General features: G+C 40.1%; 1 protein-coding gene across 2 annotated transcripts in view; it reads left to right on the top strand.

Moving 5' to 3' along the window:
• The first annotated feature begins 6,955 nt into the window (after nucleotides 1–6,955).
• Nucleotides 6,956–19,606, top strand: part of ccdc102a (coiled-coil domain containing 102A) — an 81,020-nt gene continuing 68,369 nt past the window's right edge. Inside the window, exon 1 of one of the 2 annotated variants that reach the window (XM_076725930.1) lies at nucleotides 6,956–7,175. The gene's annotated coding sequence lies outside the window, so the exon portion shown is untranslated. Of the gene's footprint in view, nucleotides 7,176–17,458; nucleotides 17,524–19,606 lie in introns of those variants that run through there. The other variant, XM_076726021.1, reaches the window with a different exon arrangement.

The raw sequence follows: 19,606 nt of genomic DNA, 5'->3' as shown, positions 1-19,606 counted from the left end.
GAACTAATGAACTTCCAGGCCAGCCTGACCCTTAACGGGACCTCCCCCTGAGTAATACAACAGGCCCCTCAAAGACCCCATGAGGACATCAAAGACGAATCATTGACAAATGGCCAGGTCACTACAGGATGGAACTACACTAAACTGAGAAACTATCAATACCCCCACACCTCCAGATGTAGCCAAGGAGCTCACACCACAGTGTGAACTGTTAAAAACAAAGAGACAGGTTCAGCCACATGAAATGAAATATGTATTAACTGTAATGATTTTGTTGTTGTTGTTGTTGTTGTTGTTGTTGTTGTTGTTGTTGAAGCTGAGAGAAAAACATAAAGTTGTGATTTCACAAGTTCATTTTTTTGTGCATAAACAGTAAGGAATGATCTAACAAGAATGTGTTATAGCTAGGCAATCCAGAAAGAAGATACAGACTTTGCCTGTCACAAGGACCTTCATTTCATAGAAGTGCCTGTGCCTGTTGGTGTGATAAATCTGCATTCATCTGTCTCAAGAGAACCAAGAGATGACAAATGAATACACATTCCTCTGACATTCCTTTAACCAAGCCTGTGTTGATTTGAATCCATATCAGGTATGTTTGGTATCATTCACCGGCAAGCATTAAAACTGTAACAATCTTTGTTAATTCTTTAGAAAGAAATTAGAGCAGGTAAAAGTTTAAGACAAAAAAGTTTAAGGAAAAGTACAGAGGGGGAGGAGCAAAGTTGAGCCGATGACATCACACCACCGCAGCCCTTTTACGAAAGACTACAAAACAAGAAGAAACCCAAGGATCACTCTTGTGACCCTTGGATCTGCTCTTCCCTTGTGCCTTCATTTTTGAACCGCTAGCCAATGGCACCTGCTGAGCGCATTCAGCTTGGCCCTGCCTGGACCTCAGCAGCATCTTGAACTTCACAAAATGTGCTGAAGAAAGTTTTGAAAGCAAGAATTTTCTGAAACAAGCCAGCTCAAGTCCTGTGTTGCTAGAACTGAAGAAACTCTGAGCCCTGCACACCCAGCCAAATGGTGTGTGAAGATGTGTGTAAGCTGCTTGCTGTGAGACAGAGAGAGAGGAAGAGAGAGACATGGAATCCATCCCTCTAAAGCTGTAGTGCCACGTGTGAGTGAACACACCCAATAAGGCCTGAGGATGCCAGAGAGCTCCAATGAGGCCTATGGGAGAATCAAAGCTACCCCTCCCTCCATTTCTAAAGCATCTTTCCTTTTACCCACAAGATGAATTTGACTTTTTCTGTGATGGGGGATGATAGTATAGATGAATGATAGTACTTTAGGAAGCTTTAGATCAAGGATTTCCCACTAACATAGATACCATATTGATTTCAGATACTTTTCCTTTTCTCTTCCCACAGTTCTCAGCTGCTGGATGGTGCTTTTCATAGGTTTACTTTGTTCCTCCACTTTGTGGTCTCCTGTGCTTCTTAACACATCTTGCCACCATTCCCTGCTTTATCTGGTATACTCTGATCCTCATTCAGCCAATTATTGTCATTGCTGCATTAGTTGCATTTATTCATTCGTTGTTAGTGTTATAATAAATCTTTGTCTATGAAGTTGGTGCCACTTCTGTATCTGAGAATCTGCACGACTGACTACATCAACCTCTGTATGGACGTTGTTGTTCCCTTAAGAACTGTATGCTGCTATGCTAACAACAAGCCCCGGATCACGAGTGACATCAAGGGTCTTCTAAACCAGAAGAAGAGGGCTTTCAAGGATAGTGATCAGCTGGAGCTTAAGCGCGCAGAGGGAACTCAGAGTCTAGCTCAGAGAGGCGAAGGAGCAGTATGGAAGGAAGCTGGAGCAGAAGTTGCAGAACAGCATGAAGGAGGTTATAACGATTTGGTCCTTTCAAGTGATTCTATGTGTTCTCATCCTGTGATCTTTTATTGTACTTGTGTAACCCATGAATGTCCTTGTACCGTCCAGTATTGTAAGATAACATGACTGGTGGAAACCAGTTTGGATAACAGGAGGCAGATGACACTTTTCTCTTCTCTGTCAGTGACATCTGTTACATTAGATACACACCTAAACAACATTCGCACACAGGTTGCTTATCACATTCCAAGGACTAGATGTGAACAGGCCTGTCCATGTCTAGGTAACTGGCTAATTACATTCGGTCGCGTAAGTCCAACTTCTGTACAGGGCTTGTGAACTTTTATCTGAAATCTGTGCTCATTCTGACGCAGATCCTGCGAGAGCTCTGTCATTCTGAGACCAGTGCTGCTATGCATTGCCTGTGACCTCAATAAATTATTCTTGGGCTTCCAATAAAAGAATTGGGGCTAACAAGGTGTGGGACGGATGAAGATCATCACCGGCTGCAGCTCGAAGCGGGGTGCCACCATTGAAGGAGATGTGGGGAGAGGAAACCAGCTGAACAACTTCTCTGCGCCTCCAACACCATCCAGCCTCTGCTCCTCAGAGATAAACTGACAGAGATGGGAGTAGGATCACACCTGGTGGTCTGGATTACAGACCATCTGACAGGCAGACCTCAGTATGTGAGACTGGGGGACTGCAGGTCTGACACCATGGTTTGCAGCACAGGAGCACCGCAGGAGACCATGCTCTCTCCAGTCCTGTTCACCCTGTACACATTAGATTTCCAGTCCTGCCACATGCAAAAGTTTGCAGATGACACTGCTATCGTGGGTTGTATCAGGAATGGACAGGAGGAGGAGTACAGGACACTGATCCAGGACTTTGTCACATGGTGCGACTCCAACCACCTGCACCTCAACACCACCAAGACCAGGGAGATGGTGGTGGACTTCAGGAGGCCCAGGCCTCATCTGGAGCCTGTGACCATCAAAGGGGACTGTGTGGAGTTTGTACGGACATACAAATACCTGGGAGGGCAGCTGGATGATAAAATGGACTGGACTGCCAACACAGATCCTCTGTGCAGGAGAGGACAGAGCCGACTGTAGTTCCTCAGAAGGCTGGCGTCCTTCAACATCTGCAAAAAGATGCTGCAGATTTTCTACCTGACTGTGGTGGCAAGTGCCCTCTTCTATGCAGCAGTGTGCTAGGGAGACAGCGTAAAAAGAGGGACCTGTTAATCATGGACAATCCACTGCATCCACTGCACATCTCCAGGCAGAGGAGCAGTTTCAGTGACAGGCTGCTGTAACATTAATGTCAACATTCCTCAATGTTCTGAATGGAATCTGTACAACACTCTGTTCAACATGCACCTTAACTTGCATTCTGTTTGTACTGGATATTTTTACCTTTAACTATTAATTCTTTGCTGTGCTTTTAGATTATTTATTGCATGCCTTTTACTTTTAATTTGTGGAATATGCTGGAATTTGTGAATTTCCCTTAGGGATGAATAAAGTATCTATCTATCTATCTATCTATCTATCTATCTATCTATCTATCTATCTATCTATCTATCTTTTTCTTCATTCTACCTGAATTCAGGTTCATTTTTCCCAAAGTAATTTGTGCACCAAGCACTCTCATCTGATCAACAAGAGCATGGTTTTATTATGTGGACTCCAAAATTATTTTATAATCAAGGGGTGCCCCTATAGCTCAGTGGCTAAGGTGTGCACCATGTCCTGAGGCTGTCAGTCCTCTGTAGTGGCTGCAGGTTTGACTCCCACCTGTGGCTCATTTGCTGCGTGTCATTCCCTCTCTCCTGTCATGTCTTCAGCTGTCTCTGTCACAATAAAGGCAAAAAGCTCAAAAAATAAACTTTAAAACTGAAGTTTCGAGCTTTTTGATCTTGGCCCAGCAGCCTGTGGCCTACTCAGAGTCCTACAGGAGCCACCTGTCTGTGCTCTTAAGGCTTGGCATTACAGATTTTGGAGAGGATTGGAAGTGGGGCAAATTCTTCCACCTGAGCATGTGGCATAACGACAGATCCCCTCCATCTCAGCACATACCATCTTGCTCTCTGGAAGAGCGATTTCCTCCTTGTCTTCCTTTTACCATGTTACCATGTTACCAGCTTTTGGCAGTGTCGACCTGCCAGAGACAGTTGCCATCACAGAGAAGTTCTGTTGTGGCAGGGTTGGGGGAAGTCAAGAGGCAGCGCTGTGGTTAGCAGTACTGGTGGCATAGTGGAACCATGGCAACACTGTCGCCTCACAGCTAGAAGGTCCCGGGTTCGACTTCCGCCTGGGGCGCTGGGGGGCATGTCCTCAACCATGCCTTCAGTGTCTGCTGCCCTTTATCTCGAGGAAGGGGTGTGGAGTTTACTGGCAGCCCACCGCTCGTCGTCTGCTGCGGAGGAAGGACTTACCAGGATGGGTCAAAAGCGGAGGAACAATTTCACTGAAGCATGACATGTGCATGTTGTGTGTTGTGATTAAAAAAGTATGTCTTCTACTGTGGTAGCACCCTGACTGTGCCCTGTAGGGTCCATCCCAACTTGTTCTACTGCTAATAGGCAGAAGAAGCAAAGTACCAAGGTGGTGGCTGGTGGTGAGTGTGTGTAAGTAGCATATGCATATCATATGTACGCAATGTAGTGCACATTTACAAATAATTCTGTGGTTTAATTTTCATTATGATGCAACAAAACCATTAGTTTGACAAAAATAAAAGCAAACAACATGATATTCACTCTGACTGATCATCAAACTCAAGCACATTTTAAGTCTTTCAAGTTGATTTTAAAACTATGAACAGAAACAAACAGTAACCAGCTTGGGAGGAAAAAGCAAAAATGAATCCAGGATGTTTAAAAATTCAAGGGTCCTTTACCATGACTGAGAAAAGTGCTAATGGAAGTACATTATTTGTAGCAAGTGGACAAAACAAAAATCATAGGTATGGACTTTATTTTCCATTTCATGTCTCCATTTCTAAGGACAATGCACAATAACCATGATTTCTGTGTTGGCCAGCTATCTAATTTTCAACTGCAGTCCTTTGGCAGGACGTTTTGACACCAGTTGGGTGATGTATTTCAATATACATGGCTCATGGCACCATCACAGTGTGATACTGCTGATTGGGAAAATACTGTTTGCTTTGAGATCGACACTCATGATTTCAGTTTTGTGCCAGCATGTTGTTGTTTTGTTGTTGTTGCGCTGCACAACAAATCTGTGGCCTGGGAAAACTGCATGTTTGGTTTTATATATTTAAAACAGAGACTAAGGTATAAATCTGGGCATGTGGGATAAAAACCTTAGTCAAAATGCCTCCCAGGGTACATCAAGGTTTTCTCTAATTCAGTGCAGTTTAAATTTTCAAGAATAAAATCCAACTATATCTTAACCAGCAATGTTGAATTCAGATTTCAAGATTCAAGATTCAAGATTGCTTTTATTGTCATTGAGCATGGACATGTCAACGAAATTTACATTGCAACCCCCGTGTAGAAGAAAGATAATAAAATAAGATAAAATAAACTCACAATAAGATTAAATAAACTCACAGGCATAAAAAGTCAGCAACATTCAAAACGTATATACAATATACATGAACAGTGTGTGATTTAGCTGGATTCCCAACCATGACTAAACCTCCACCGTGCAAACAAAGTGCTATGAAGCCCGACACAATCTGGAATGTTTCTAGAACATGAAAGACCAACACTGCTCTATTTATAGGTGAGCCTGATGCAAAAAGACCATATGGAGTTATAGTGTAGATAGACTACACATTTCATAAAGCTCAAGGAATGGGGACTTAATAAGTACTCCTTTTGCTTGCCATGTCACTTGTCAGCATTAAACTGTTGATATGTATGGATAGTACAGTACACACAGGGTCAGCCACCATCCTTGGCTTTCCATCAGAGGGCGCCAGTATTGTATTCTCTTCCACATTTGGCAAACTCTTGTCATAGTTGATAGAATCTCATGAGATTTAGCTCATGTTGTTTTTAGTTTTGCACTTGATCTAGGTTGATCAAGCCCCCCCCCCCCCCCCCCCCCATTGATCCACTCTAACTTTCCTTGATGACTGAGACATTAAGACTTTAAAAAAAAAAAAAAATAAAAAAAAAAAAAATTCAGTTTATGTAAAAGCTGTTTAACTATGGACAAAATATGAGACAATATGCCCCTGAACACAGACATGTATCTGTGCCCTGACCATCAGAACTGTTCCCAAAATATGCATGCCATACACAGTATCATAGCAAATCATCAAAGGAAACCTGTGATGCAGGTTATAGTTTCTTTGAGCAGAGCTGCTCTGCTGTCTAACATTGGCTATTCAAATTGATTCACTGTCTTTCATTTAAACTTACTTTTGCCTACATGTGCACATGCTGTTTTTTCAGGAAATATTATGAAAATATATAGTAAAAATTGAAATAATAATCAGACACAGAATAGTAGATACTAATAGTAGATAATTGTTCTTATATAGGGCTTTTCAGGGTACTGAAAGACGCTGCACAACAAATAAAGATAATGAAATAAGGAGAAAAAAGAATAAATAAGACATAACTAGATGACTGTCAGAGATGTTTTGTTTTTGACTGTTAGTCTGACAAAGCAGGACATGTAAAGATGTTACCCTGGGCTGTGGGAAACTGTGGTGGAGACATTTTATAGGCTATAGTGTAAATGATTGATTAAGACAAAAAAAAAAAAAGCAGAATTGATATTTGTAATTTAATTTAATTTACAACTCAGTAAATTCATTTTAAATCAGCTATAATCATTCTGAAAATGTGGATTTCTCTTATTTTGCACATGTTTCCAAAAGCCAAAAATAATGATGTGTTTAGATGTTTCTGATAGAAAAGATCTTTTGCTGCTTTGTTCCTGTGGCTGTGGCCATGTGAACTGACATGAGACTGATCACTTCACGCTCGCGCTTTTCCCGGTGTCGTAGTAACTTCAACTGGGAGGTCTTTACTCAGCCAGCCAATGAGCACACGGCTCTGTGTTGGGAACAGAAATCGATTGGTCCAAAGCAGTAGATTGTGTCATATGGATAGCCGATTGGTCACACAGGTTGTCCAAACGCTCGACACCCGCCCATTTTCTCTCGTCAGTGGGGACGACGTTTTCCATCCAGACCAGAGGCGAAAAAACCACAAAAAGAGAGCAACCAGCGGACGGAGGGTTGGCAGGAAAAAAGGGGAAACCTCAGCTGCTTCACCGGGATAAAAATACATTTTTCAGAAGGACATAAGAGCAGTCTACACCGGCGCCTCCTAAACGGTACGTTCTCCTCTGCTTTTGTTGTCATAGTGGCTGATAGTTTGACTCCGCTGCTTTGAGATACACTGGTGTCAAATGACACGAAAATCTTCTTTTTCTTTTCGTTTTTCCCATGTACATCGCCTTTTGGGGTATTAAAGGATAGAAAATCTATAGTGTATGTGAAGGGATAGTTACCGTGTTGCTATATCCATGATGTAGCCTGGTATGTCAGATACATTGTTGTTACAGTATACAGAAAAAAACACTTTTGGCTGTGAAGCCAATGTGCAGTTCACACAGTGGGGCTCTACCCTTTGTTCAATTACTTTTTTTTAAAAGTTTCTATGTTTTCTTTTTGTACATTTCAAAGTAGGCTACCTGCAAGGCAAGGAAATTCCAGAGCTCCAAAGAGTAGCCTGTAGCATGAGTTTCCTGTGTGTCACTCCAGTGGTACCTCAAAGGACATAATTGGATTCTCCAGAATAGATAAATGGTTAATATAATGTATTGGATGTATATGAATAACCTAAGTTTGCATAAACTTTATATCTAACGGTGACCATAATGCCATTCATAACAATGCATTTACCCATAGCTGTAAGAGGGAATCAAATGAAAAAGCCATAAGTTGAAATGTTTGGATGGTGGTGTTTGAGGTGTAACCTCATAATTGCTTATGATGTCTACAAAAAAGCAAAAGGTACTGGCGGGATATTGATGCTATTGCCGAATCTGTATTGGAATAACAATGCAGCTAATTCGAACTACACTTTGGTTTCAACAGGTGGGGAAAGATACTTGTTAGCTAAGTGCTACTCAGGTTGAACTAGCCACATTGACTGCAAGCCTCTGCATCGTCAGATGTGAGGTTTGTACATTGAAAACTACTATTGAGAATAACTCTAGTACATTGGATATCCATGATAAAGCTCCTCAGGCAGTGGAGTTAGCAGACATGGAGGACAGGAACAGAAAATGTAACATTCGTATCACTGGCTTGGAAGAGGGGCTCGCAGGATGCGATGCTGTTCAGTTTCTTGCTCATTCCATATCCAAATGGTTCTGTATGCTTTGTGACCATAAGATCGAGACTATGAGAGCACATCAGATTTACAATGACAATGCGTGTAAAGAAGGAGCTAACCACACACTGATTGTAAATTTACTTCACACAGCCTGCTTGGCCATTCTGCATGCTACCAGGAAAGATCTCTTCATTAACGGTTGGAGAATTCGCTTCTCTCATGACTACAGCAATTTCACTGTTAAATGCTGCCTAGCCTTCCATCAGGCTATGGTTACAGCTTGAGCCAAAGGTCTGGACCTTTTTTTACTTTATCCTGCTACACTGAAAATTAAAGACAGCTCTCATCACAAGACCTTCACCTATCCCAAAGAAGCAGAAGATTTCCTGGTCTCTGTGGTGGCTCCCAATCCGGAGACCTATATGGTGAACAATGATGGCTTCCTGGCTTTGACTATGAGTAAGGATGGGTGGTACACCAGTTTCATCACTGTCACTGGTATCACATTCTGCAATGACATGGATTGTGCAATACCATTATTACAGTGATGTTTTAGCATTTTAAAATTACGTAGTCTACTCTGGCTGTTGTAACATTCAGCTAGAGGGCTATTCAGATACTCAACTGGAGTTACACTCAGTAACTGCTATTTTCCTCACCGTAACACAGACTGCAGTCACACAGAGATGTGGAAAGTAACATTTTCATTTACTCCCACTATCCAAGGAAGTGAAGACCCAGTGGATTAACTTGATGAAAATGTCTCCACATCAACAACAACTGGAAATCTCTTAGGCTATATGTGTGTGTTAGTCCTTTACTTTGGACTGCTTTGAGGGTGAGTACAAAGCAGGATTCACTGAAAAACTAAAGCTCAAGGATAGATCAATACATCAGACTTAAAACCTGTATGTTTTGACATTTAAGTGTTGCTGTACTATTTGTTTTGCTGGTTAGCCTGTTGGATTTGGTGTGAGTACATATCATGGCTAAAATGGCTGGTAGCATCTATTGTAGAACCACAATGCCGGAGTAATGGTGTATTTCATATTATGGAACAGTCAAGAGAAATGCATGAACGTCGAAGTAGCAGCTTGGATGTGGGAAACAGTTTTTTCACATTTTGTGTTGTCTCGCATAGCCAGACCTAATATTATCTCCACACATCATACTGCAACACAATCTGAGCTGTGTTTTTTTTTTTTTTTTTGTTATTTACAAGAAAGCTCCCTCTGCTTTGTTCCACGTCAGTATGTGTGTCTGCTGTTGCCATATGTAAGTGTACTTGATAGACATGTCCCATGGTACACTGACTGTTGTACTTACATAATATACTTTGGGTTTTCTGCCAAATACATGCTGTTGTAACTAAATCATTCTAATTTCCTTTTAACACTGTTGTATTATTGCTGGGCTGCACTCTTTCTTTGGCTGCCCCATATCCATTTGTGATTACACACCAATCTTACTTTTCATGACCTGTTTACATGGTCTGTTTTCTTCCTTTTCCCATCTTATATTTTGTATCTATGTCTTGTGTAGAGAAGAGCTTTACTTCATGTTAGCCTTTTCCTGTTAAGTCTCCAGACAGTAGTCAGGAAGCACAGGGGAGATATTTGTTTTCCTCCTGGGCCTAAGTTGACTCTTGCTTTGGGGCTAACCCCCTTCACTTTTTCAACAGTTGGCAAACAACACATGGGACTTTCCTTGGTCTTCAGAAGCTGTAGCATTTATGAATGGACACACTGTGATCTACATTGGACATTCGCTGCTAAACTGATAACTTACAGATAATTTCTGTCTGCTCATATTCACCATAACTCTTCTGGTGCTCTCTGTCTCTCTCTTGCTCAACCACTCACTTGCCATGCACACACACTACGCACTGGCCTATTCCTTAAAGGAGTTACGCTACTCCTATGTCATTTGGGTACACTTACACCAGTATTGAATTGTGCAGAGGGTTGTGATAGCATTTTTTCTATGAATACTTCGGAACATTTACTTTAGATAATTGGTTTCTGTTTTAAGATGGAACTGCGGTGAAATGAATGTCACACAAATAAACGACCACCCTTGATCTATTGTAGGGAAAAAATGTTGACAGCATTAATGCAAGAGAAAATCTGTACTGATGCTAATCAGGTAAATGAAGTATTCTTAATGTTTTACTCCAGTTTATATAAATCACAGGTACTCCCAGACAAATGTATCAAATTTCTAAATCAGCTACACTTACCTCAGCAATCAAGAAGAGACTCAAATAATTTAGATAAATCAGTCACCTTGGGAGAATTCACCATGCAGAAGAGGTAAATCACAAGGCATTGATGGGATCCCACCTGAATTCTGTATAACTTTCTTGGAAAAGCTGGGTCCATTTCTTCTGGATGTCATTATTTTTTCAAGCACCAAAGGCAGATTTTCAAGAGGCTTTAATACTCTCCTCATTTCCTTGCTTTTTAAAACAGACAAGGATCCAACTGAATGTGACAGTTACAGCCTTCTCAACTTGCTAAATCCTGATTTAAAGATCTTTACAAAGCTCCTCGCCTGCTGTCTCAAGAACCACCTACCATCACTAGTTGATTCTGATCAGACAGTCTTATGAAATCAAGCCTGGCAGCAGATAATGTTAAGCACCTTCTTTGTACCATTGATGCTGCAAAGGACAGTAAGACACATGTCAGTACTCTACCTTGATGTCATGAAAGCCTTTGACTGACAATTGACTGACTTTTACTGGGATAATCAAAGTCCTGTATGCAAACCCCTCTGCACGGGTACTAATTGCTCAAACTTACTCCTCTCTCTCTTTCTTGGTCCTTGCATCACGGCTGTCCATTAAGCCCTGGACTATTTGTACTGTCCCTACAGCCACTAACTCAATTCGCTAATCTAACATGGTCTTAGCTATTTCTATCCTTAAAACACAAAACAAGTTGTGTTTATATGTTGACAATGTATTAGTATTCCTAAAATAACTAGTGCTGTCAATCGATTAAAATATTTAATCGCGATTAATCTCATGAATGTCATAATTGCGATTAATCATACATTTTTATCTATTCTAAATGTCCCTTGAATTATCATTTTAATACTCTTATCAACATGGAAAAGTGGATAGGCTTGCTTTGTGCAAATGTTTTTTATTGAGAACAACAACGTGTAGTGTTGTATTTCACACTATCATTCTCACTTTGAGCAGTCATTCACATTTGAAGCAAAATCTTAAACAGTTTGACACTATCAATAAACAGATGGCAAAAAAAATCATTACTTGGTTACAAAAAAGCCCCTTCAACAGCCATTTCTAAGGGATCAAAACAGGGTGATACAAAATAAAGTTACAAAGTGCACATCATTGTAAACTAGGACTCAGCCTATAGTGCAGTTAAACCACGGCTTGGTTCTGACTGGTTTTGACTTCGCCTGGTTTTGACAAGGAGGTGGCGGAGAATTCGCATTAGCCGTGTGTTTGGCCATCAAGTGATATTTCAGACTGGATGCGCTACAGTGATAACTCAGTTCACACTGACAATACACACAGATAACTTTGGTCTTGTCAGTCGACCCATTTGGCAACTTTTTGAAACTAAACTTTTCATTCAGAATCTTGTTCGCATCCATTTCGGCGTTACGCGCTTGACATCCACACACACCGGTAGCTTACTCTTTTACAGCTAGCGAGCAGGCAAGGCCAAACACGTGCGTGGGACATGCCTATTGTTTTGTTTCCGGTTTACAACCGGATCCTGTAGTTTTTCTAATGTTACTAGCAGTGGCCACCGCTTATAAAAAATGTTCAAAAAGTTCACCAGGGCACAAAGAACATTAATCTCGCTATAAAAAAAATGACGCCGTTAAAATTGATTTGCGTTTACGTGTTAATAATTCAATATTATTGACAGCACTAAAAATAACTGTTTCAAGTCTGCTCCTCTGCTTCTGATTGACTAAATGACATTCCCACAGTACAGCAATTGAAATATTTAGGAATTGAAGTCCCCCTTTAAACCAGATTGTTAAAGACAATCATTTACTTGCTCTTGATAAGGTTCAGAGGGTTATGGACCAATGGGTTGGTCATCCCATTTCTATTGAAATGCATTTCTATTATAATCTTTCTCTTATAATTTTAAATTCTAAAATTTATGAATATCCTGCCCAGGATTGATTTTGTCAGCTCTATTGTCTCTCTTCCTACTCCATCTGATTATTGGAGCAAGCTTCAGTCTGCAACTTCCAAATTTGTTTTGAAAGGAAAGCCCTGCCAGAAAATGCCCAGTCATTTTTGATTATGCTTCTGATCAAGGCCAACACAGGAGATCCCTGGTCTCTCCAAGATGTTCTTTTTGTCATTTCTAAAAAACAATGTGAATTGAATCATTGCCCTATTATTTCTCATGTCATAAACATGGAGAATGGTTGAAGCACATTACCATCTCTCCTGTACACTTTGTCCCCAATCTGCAATGGTATAGCACTGCTGATCTATCTTGACTGCCTATTGGGAAAATAGGGACATTCAGTATTTAAGAGATATTTTTAATGACGATGGATTACTTTCTTATTTGATATCAAAGATGCATTTAGTCTGTCGGGTTCCTCTTTTTCTTTTATTTCCAGCTTAGATCAGCACACCTATGATGTCTCCTGGCAATGCCCTCTACTCAAATTATTTACTAAGCTGGCTAAAACCAAGGGTAAGGTGTATAAACCCTACCAGTTTTGGCTTGTGGCAGATCAGGTTGAACTTCTGTTAGTGGTCATTGCACAGATTTAAATCAAGATTTTGTTTGGAATGGTGCATGGTCCAGCATCCACGATGTGTCTCACCATCAGATCACCAGCAAATTCACTTCAGTTTTGTGCAGATACCACACCTGTCAGGCTCCATTGCATGAAAATGATCAATGATTCTTTTTGTAACCTGTGTTCAATTAAGGTTCAGGGCATGTTTCTTCATATGTTTTGGAGCTGTCCTCCTGTTAGACATTTTTGGAACAATGCCTTATCCAAATTATTAATGTATTAATGTATAATATTAATGCTTTTTAATTATTAAATTGCTGCTGTAACGTGAATTTCCCCCCATTGTGGGATAAATAAAGTCTTATCTTATTATCCAATTTGATACAGCAAACAGTTCTTATTTATTCTTAATTTTTCAAAATTCAAAACATGTGACTGACAGCAGTAAACAAAATGATTGCAAGCTGCTGGAGGCCACCTCATTCTCTTCCTATTAGAGCTTTGATCATCTCCTTTTTAGATGTAATGGTGCCAATGAGACCATATTAAATGCCTGGCACAGTACTGCTGAATCTTAAAAAACACTCTGTAAGGTCAATATATTGCCTCTAGCCTTCTCAATCCAGTGTGCTTAGATGTTTAGTTCCATCTGTTCTGTGTGTGTGTGTGTGTGTGTGTGTGTGTGTGTGTGTGTGTTCAATATGCAATAGAGGTTCACACTTTCTTTTTTAGAGTTTCTTTACTGTGTCCCTTGTATTTATTTATTTTTTTTTCATTTTTTTTCATTTTTTCATCACTTTATTCTTTATTCTAATTATCCCTTGATGTGATGTTTTGGGCCTGGTGTGTGTATCCTTAGTGATGGAATGCTAATTCTGTATTTCTGTAATCTTACATTTCATGAAGTCACAGCATTATCTTTGTTTTGAGTGGTATGTTGTTGTTGTTATGGTACCCTGTACAATGGTAATATGTAAGTGGTACAAGGTGGGATAGGCCTGTGTGTCAAGTATAAGTAAGTTGTTATTTTTTTTACCAACTAAAATGTGTCAAAAACATAGTAGCGAAAGCTGACATAAAATTCCAGGTTAGATTCATTATCTTTACTTTTTCTTTGATGCAGTAGTTCCTAATTTCAGTCAGAGTTTTGCCAGTTGTAGCTGGAGGTAGGTTACTTAGGAAAAGACTTAAAGGTTCTGTAAATCTGAATATTTGATGGGAAGGTGTTGAAGATGGTGGGGTTGTGAGGGGCTCATAGTTTGACTTGTGATGAGGTTCCACACAGCAGGCAGCACCATCCATTTTGCTGCCTAAAGCTGCCTGCTTTGTCAGTGCGATGCATGACCAGTTTGCACTCTGCCCTTTCTCCATTTCTGCCTCTATCGTCACCTGTGTCAGGCACTATTGTCTTCAGTTTAACTCAGTTCACTCTGCCTTATTGGCCCTGAATGGGCCCTGTGCACTGAGACAAAATCATTGATCCTTGGCAGATGCATACCAGTCATGTTCTGGGCATTTTTGATCACTTGCGATATAGCCCTCCCATCCTTGGCCAACACACAATGTTTCCAGTCATCATAGTCTGTGTAACTTAACGCTTAATTAATTAATACTTTATGAGAGCTAATGACAAAGTTAAAAAGCAAATGAAAAGTTTGGATGCTGTGTAAAATGTAAATGAAAACAGAATACATTCATTTGCAAATGAGTCCGTTTACAGACAACAGTTTTGCAAAGTGTCTCTGAGTCCATGTTGTATTATGCTTTATACAATCGTGTTCACAAAGTGGTGAACCTCCCTCCATCTTGCCTGTGAACGACTGAGCCTTTCCAGGGTGCCTCTTTCATCCCCAATCATGATACTCTCACCTGTTACCAATGAACCTGTTTACCTGAGGAATGTTCCAGACAGGTGTTTTTGGAGCATTCCACAACTGTCCCAGTCTTGCCTTTACCCTGTCCCAACTTTTTTGAAACAGGTTGCGAGCATCAAGAATTAGCATACAGGGCTCTACACTAACTTTTCCACTGGTAGCACCAGCACATGATTTTCCTATGAACTGGGCACATGCCTTGTCATTGGCATAGGTTGGGTTCACATTCAGCCCGTTTTTTTTTTCATCAGTGCGATCTGGGATTTGAATTGTGTGAACGGGAGTTCCTCTTTCGCTATGTTATAGGCAGTGTTAAACTTAATGACCATTTCGTTCTCTTCTGTTGAGCGATTACTCTCATCCATCCGCTGAAAAAAAGTCGGGAGGGGCTCAGTGTTTCGGGTGATGCATTGGTCCCGACAGGTTTTGTGTTTTATGCTGGCGTTGTGTAACTTCACAGTTTCCAGCTTAAATTGTGTTGACCCCGTAACAAATTTTTTTTTGGAAAAAATCAGCAACAGACCCCTTCATCTTTGAGAATAGCGAAACGCTAGTCTCGGTGTCTTGAAGTTCTGTGCGCTGCGCGTTTATGCGACGGCTTATGTGCATGTGACGGCACTGTCTCAACAGGAGAGAGTGCAGGTGGAGGCGGCTGACTAAACCAGTGAAAAAAGGGACGACTTTCAACCACAATGTCTAACACGGAGCCATAAAACTGATGCGCTCGCACGAACGCGACCAGATGAAATTCTTACTCGCAAACTCTGAAAAAAAGGTCGCATATGCGACCATTTTGGTCGCAGTCTCGAGCCCTGGCATATATATTTACAAAAATCTGTGAAAATTGTAAAATATTAAATATATTGTCTCTATATTGTACTGTCTTCAATTGAGTAAATGTCAAAAATGATTAGCTAAATGATAACAGTTGCTTTTCTCTCTTTTTCTTTAGACAGGGTTGTATTTTCCTCTTCACACAATATTGTGATTTATCTGTCACAGAAGATATTCTTGAGACATGTATTGCACAATTACATGTATGCAGATATTTTTTTGTTATTGTCTGCAATATATAGCAGCAAGTTACTTCTCTATTACTATTAGTGATGTAATAGTAATATAGTATTGTATTATGAGTTGATTGCAATTTCCAGCCACAGAGATAGACATTTTATTAGGTTGCAACTAGTAAGTATATTCATTATGAATTGGTTTCTGACTGTTTGAAGTAATGGCAATGTCAGTCAGTCGGTCCACCACTTTTGTCCAGACTGATATATCTCAACTATTGGATTGGTACAGATATTCAGTGGTGTTACATGGATCTTTTCCTTAAGTAGTAGATATAAGCCCATAATTGGCTAAAACTCTTTGATCGAAAGAAGACATTTTAAGAACAGGTTTAATTACAGCTGGTTTAAAACACAGTGGCCCATAGTCTGTAGATAAAGACAAATTGATCACGTCCCTTAAGAAGTGCCAATTAAGGGTAAAACTTCTTTAAGCAGCCAAGTTGAGATGGGGTCAAAGAGATAGGTTGGTGGTTTAGATGAAGAAATAGTTGAAGTAAGCTGGTGACGGTCGACGAGAGAAAAGCAGTCTAAATACTGTATATATCAGGTTTAACAGCTGTTTCTAAGGTTCATGTCTTTGAAGGTAATCAGGACCAGTTGAGAGCAGGATGTGATCAATTTTGTCTCTAATAGTAAGAATTTTATCATTCAAGAAGCTCATGAAGTCATTACTACTGAGACCTATAGGAATACATGGCTCAAAAGAGTTACGACGCTCTGTCAGCCTGGCTACAGCACTGAAGAGAAACCTGGGGTTGTTCTTATTGTCCTCTATTATCAATGAGTATATAGGCTGCCGTGGCATTGTGTAATGCCTTCCTGTATGTTTTAAGACTGTCTTGACAGGCTAAACCAAATCCATCCAAATTGTTGGAATGCCATTTCCTCTCAAGTTTCTGTCATGTTTGGTTTTATTTGGTGCAGTAGAGTTCAGTGTCATACACAGTGAGCCTGCAGTACTATCTACTAAGATTATCAATTTGGGACGGACTAAAGTTAGCACAGGAGTCTGGTGTTATATTGCGACATGGCATTGAATTAAATGCCAAAGGAATCACTTTCTTAAATTTAGCAACTGTGCTGTCAGACATCTATGTCTGACCCAATAATAGGGTTTCTGTGAACAGACTATTAAATGTTCAATTTCAATGCCATATGTCAGAATTGAGGGTGTGGTTAAATCAGTTAGTGGGTGTATACACTGTGACTGAAACCAATTGAATCTAATGATGCAATAAATGCAGTACTAAGACTGTCATAATCGATGTCAACATGAGTATTAAAATCACCCGCAATTGTTATTTAATCTGTTTTGAATGGCTAAACTTGATAAAACTCAGAGAATTCAGATAAAAAAAATTGCAATTGGACCAGGACCAAGGTACATTATAACAGACAGAATTGCCTGTAGTGTTCTGAGTGAGTTTAGGTTGAGCAGACCTTTTGTTTGTCTGTCTTCCTGTGTTGAATATCAACATCCTCATTTGTCGCTCCACCCACTGAAACTCTGGCCAAACAACCTCTGTGTGTCTGCTCCAATACATCTCCCTGTCCCTTCATTTTTCTATGTCTACGGGAGAAGGAGGTGTGTTTGCCTTACTTTTAAGACCAGATTTGACTCTTGAGGACTGTAACGCTGGTAAGGATGCTGTCATACGTTTTTCTGTTGCAGTTGGTATGTGGCTGACAGCCTGTGTGCCAGGCTGACAGCGTACCTTCAGTCACTCTGACTGCTTGAACACATTCCATTCCCCTCAGACTGTTTACTTTCCTCTCAGCATCTGCTTTCTACCTAGCTTTCTTTCTCTTTGTTTCTTTTTAAACTCACTCTGTTCACTTGCTCTACCCTTTCTGTCTTTCCATGCTCCATGCTTCCTCACCTTTCTGCACCCTCTCTGTTTTGCTTTTCAGCTCAGTGACTGTTGTGCCTCTCGGAGGTCTTGGAAGTTGTTAGTATTGGATCTGTAACTAATTTAATGTGTGATACAAACATCCAGACAAATTGTGGAAGACTGCTCCTTGAATGATTGATGTTACACTGACACACACACACACACACACACACACACACACACACACACACACACACAAATCATCTCGAAATGAAGCAGTTGCTAGTGACGAAATTGTTGTTCTCAGGTTCTGTCTAACAGTGCTCATACATTATGTATAAAAACAAAATCACAAAATAAATCAGAGATAAGAAAAAGAAAATCTAAAACACAAGACATACAATAGTGTTAAAGTTAAAATAATAGGAATACAATTTGTAAGAAATACATAATAGATGAACAGATAAAATGATGATGTAGGGTGGAAATTAAGATTTTTTCAATTTAGAGCTAAACTGACAGACATCTTCGCAGCCTGGTTGGAGCCAGGCTACAGACCCTGCAACTACTCCTTAAGTGCATCAGAGAAAAATAAATGACATAGTTTACAGCAGGATGAGCCTCCACTAAACTGACCAAGTGTCAGTGGCCACCGAGCTCACACCACAGTGTGAACTCAGAAAGAAAAGAACAGAGAGACAGGCTCAGCCAAGTTTTATGATATGCTTTGTTGTAACTATGAGAGAAACATAAAATTGTGATTTAACATGTTGATTTCTGGAGCACAACTAATAAGAACTGAATGACTGAATACTTTGTCAAACCCAGTAAAGACACAGGTGTCTCTGTTTTAGGCCTGTGCAGAACTCTGGAGTGGACTTAGTTTTTCTGATTAGTGCATTTAATATCTATCTATTAAGATAATTATCAAAACTATCACCCTACAAAGTATTGTAGATTTTATATACTATATATGATATAGTCACTCTTAGCTATTGGAGTAATGACAAGTTACTACTGTAGGTGACTAGTAAGCCAGGCATGCTAATGTTAGCAGCTAACATTAGTGGTTTATGAGCAATGTAATCAGTCCCTTATACTTTTGCTCTTGTGTTTTGGTTTGAGGAAGGGGTTTAGTGAACAGTTAACTCGGTTTATGGTGTCCCATCCTCAGTCTAGCCTATATATAACCCATGTACCACATGAGCTTGTTTTTTTTGTTCTGTTTTGTGATTGAAATAATTACAATAATTCAGGAGAAAATTGTGCATTTTTAAACATTTTCTCCTCACAATGTTAACAAATCCTCTAAAACCTTCTTACATCTATCTGGATCTGCATCAAAAGCGTATCACACATCACTTGTTTCATGCCCTAACCTTGTACAAATTGAATCAAAGTCAGGTTTAAATAATATTTGGTGAAAGATTTTGCAGTATCCTACTAAACACATAAACTATTGTTTATTGCCATGTAAAAATGTCTTGTTGCTGCTGTAACATGTGAATTTCCCCCCATTGTGGGATAAATAAAGTCTATCTTATCTTATCTTATCTTAAAAACCACACTTTATTGCTGAACAACAGATTAGGGCAAAGATGGTTCCAGAGAGAAAGATGCAGCACTCTTATGTCTATGCCAGGTGCACACCTTTGAGGAAGGTTCATCTCTCCTCTGCATGATGATGCTTAGCCTCACTGTTTTGTATCTGCACGTCGGCTGTCCCGCGCAGACAGGAGCAGGACCTTTTAATCTTTAAACCCTGAATGAACCCTACGAGTCATGGTGCAACAGTTCTAACTATTGATTTACCCTAACACACACTCAGCAGGGTATCTGCTATTGAATGCTCAGTGTATATGCATATCATTTAACCTTGAGGTTTGACTG

This window comes from Chaetodon auriga, chromosome 1 (assembly GCF_051107435.1).
Source record: "Chaetodon auriga isolate fChaAug3 chromosome 1, fChaAug3.hap1, whole genome shotgun sequence".
Taxonomy (NCBI): domain Eukaryota; kingdom Metazoa; phylum Chordata; class Actinopteri; order Chaetodontiformes; family Chaetodontidae; genus Chaetodon; species Chaetodon auriga.
The sequence above is the reverse complement of the archived record's forward strand: the minus strand, read 5'-3'. Positions and strand labels throughout refer to the sequence as shown.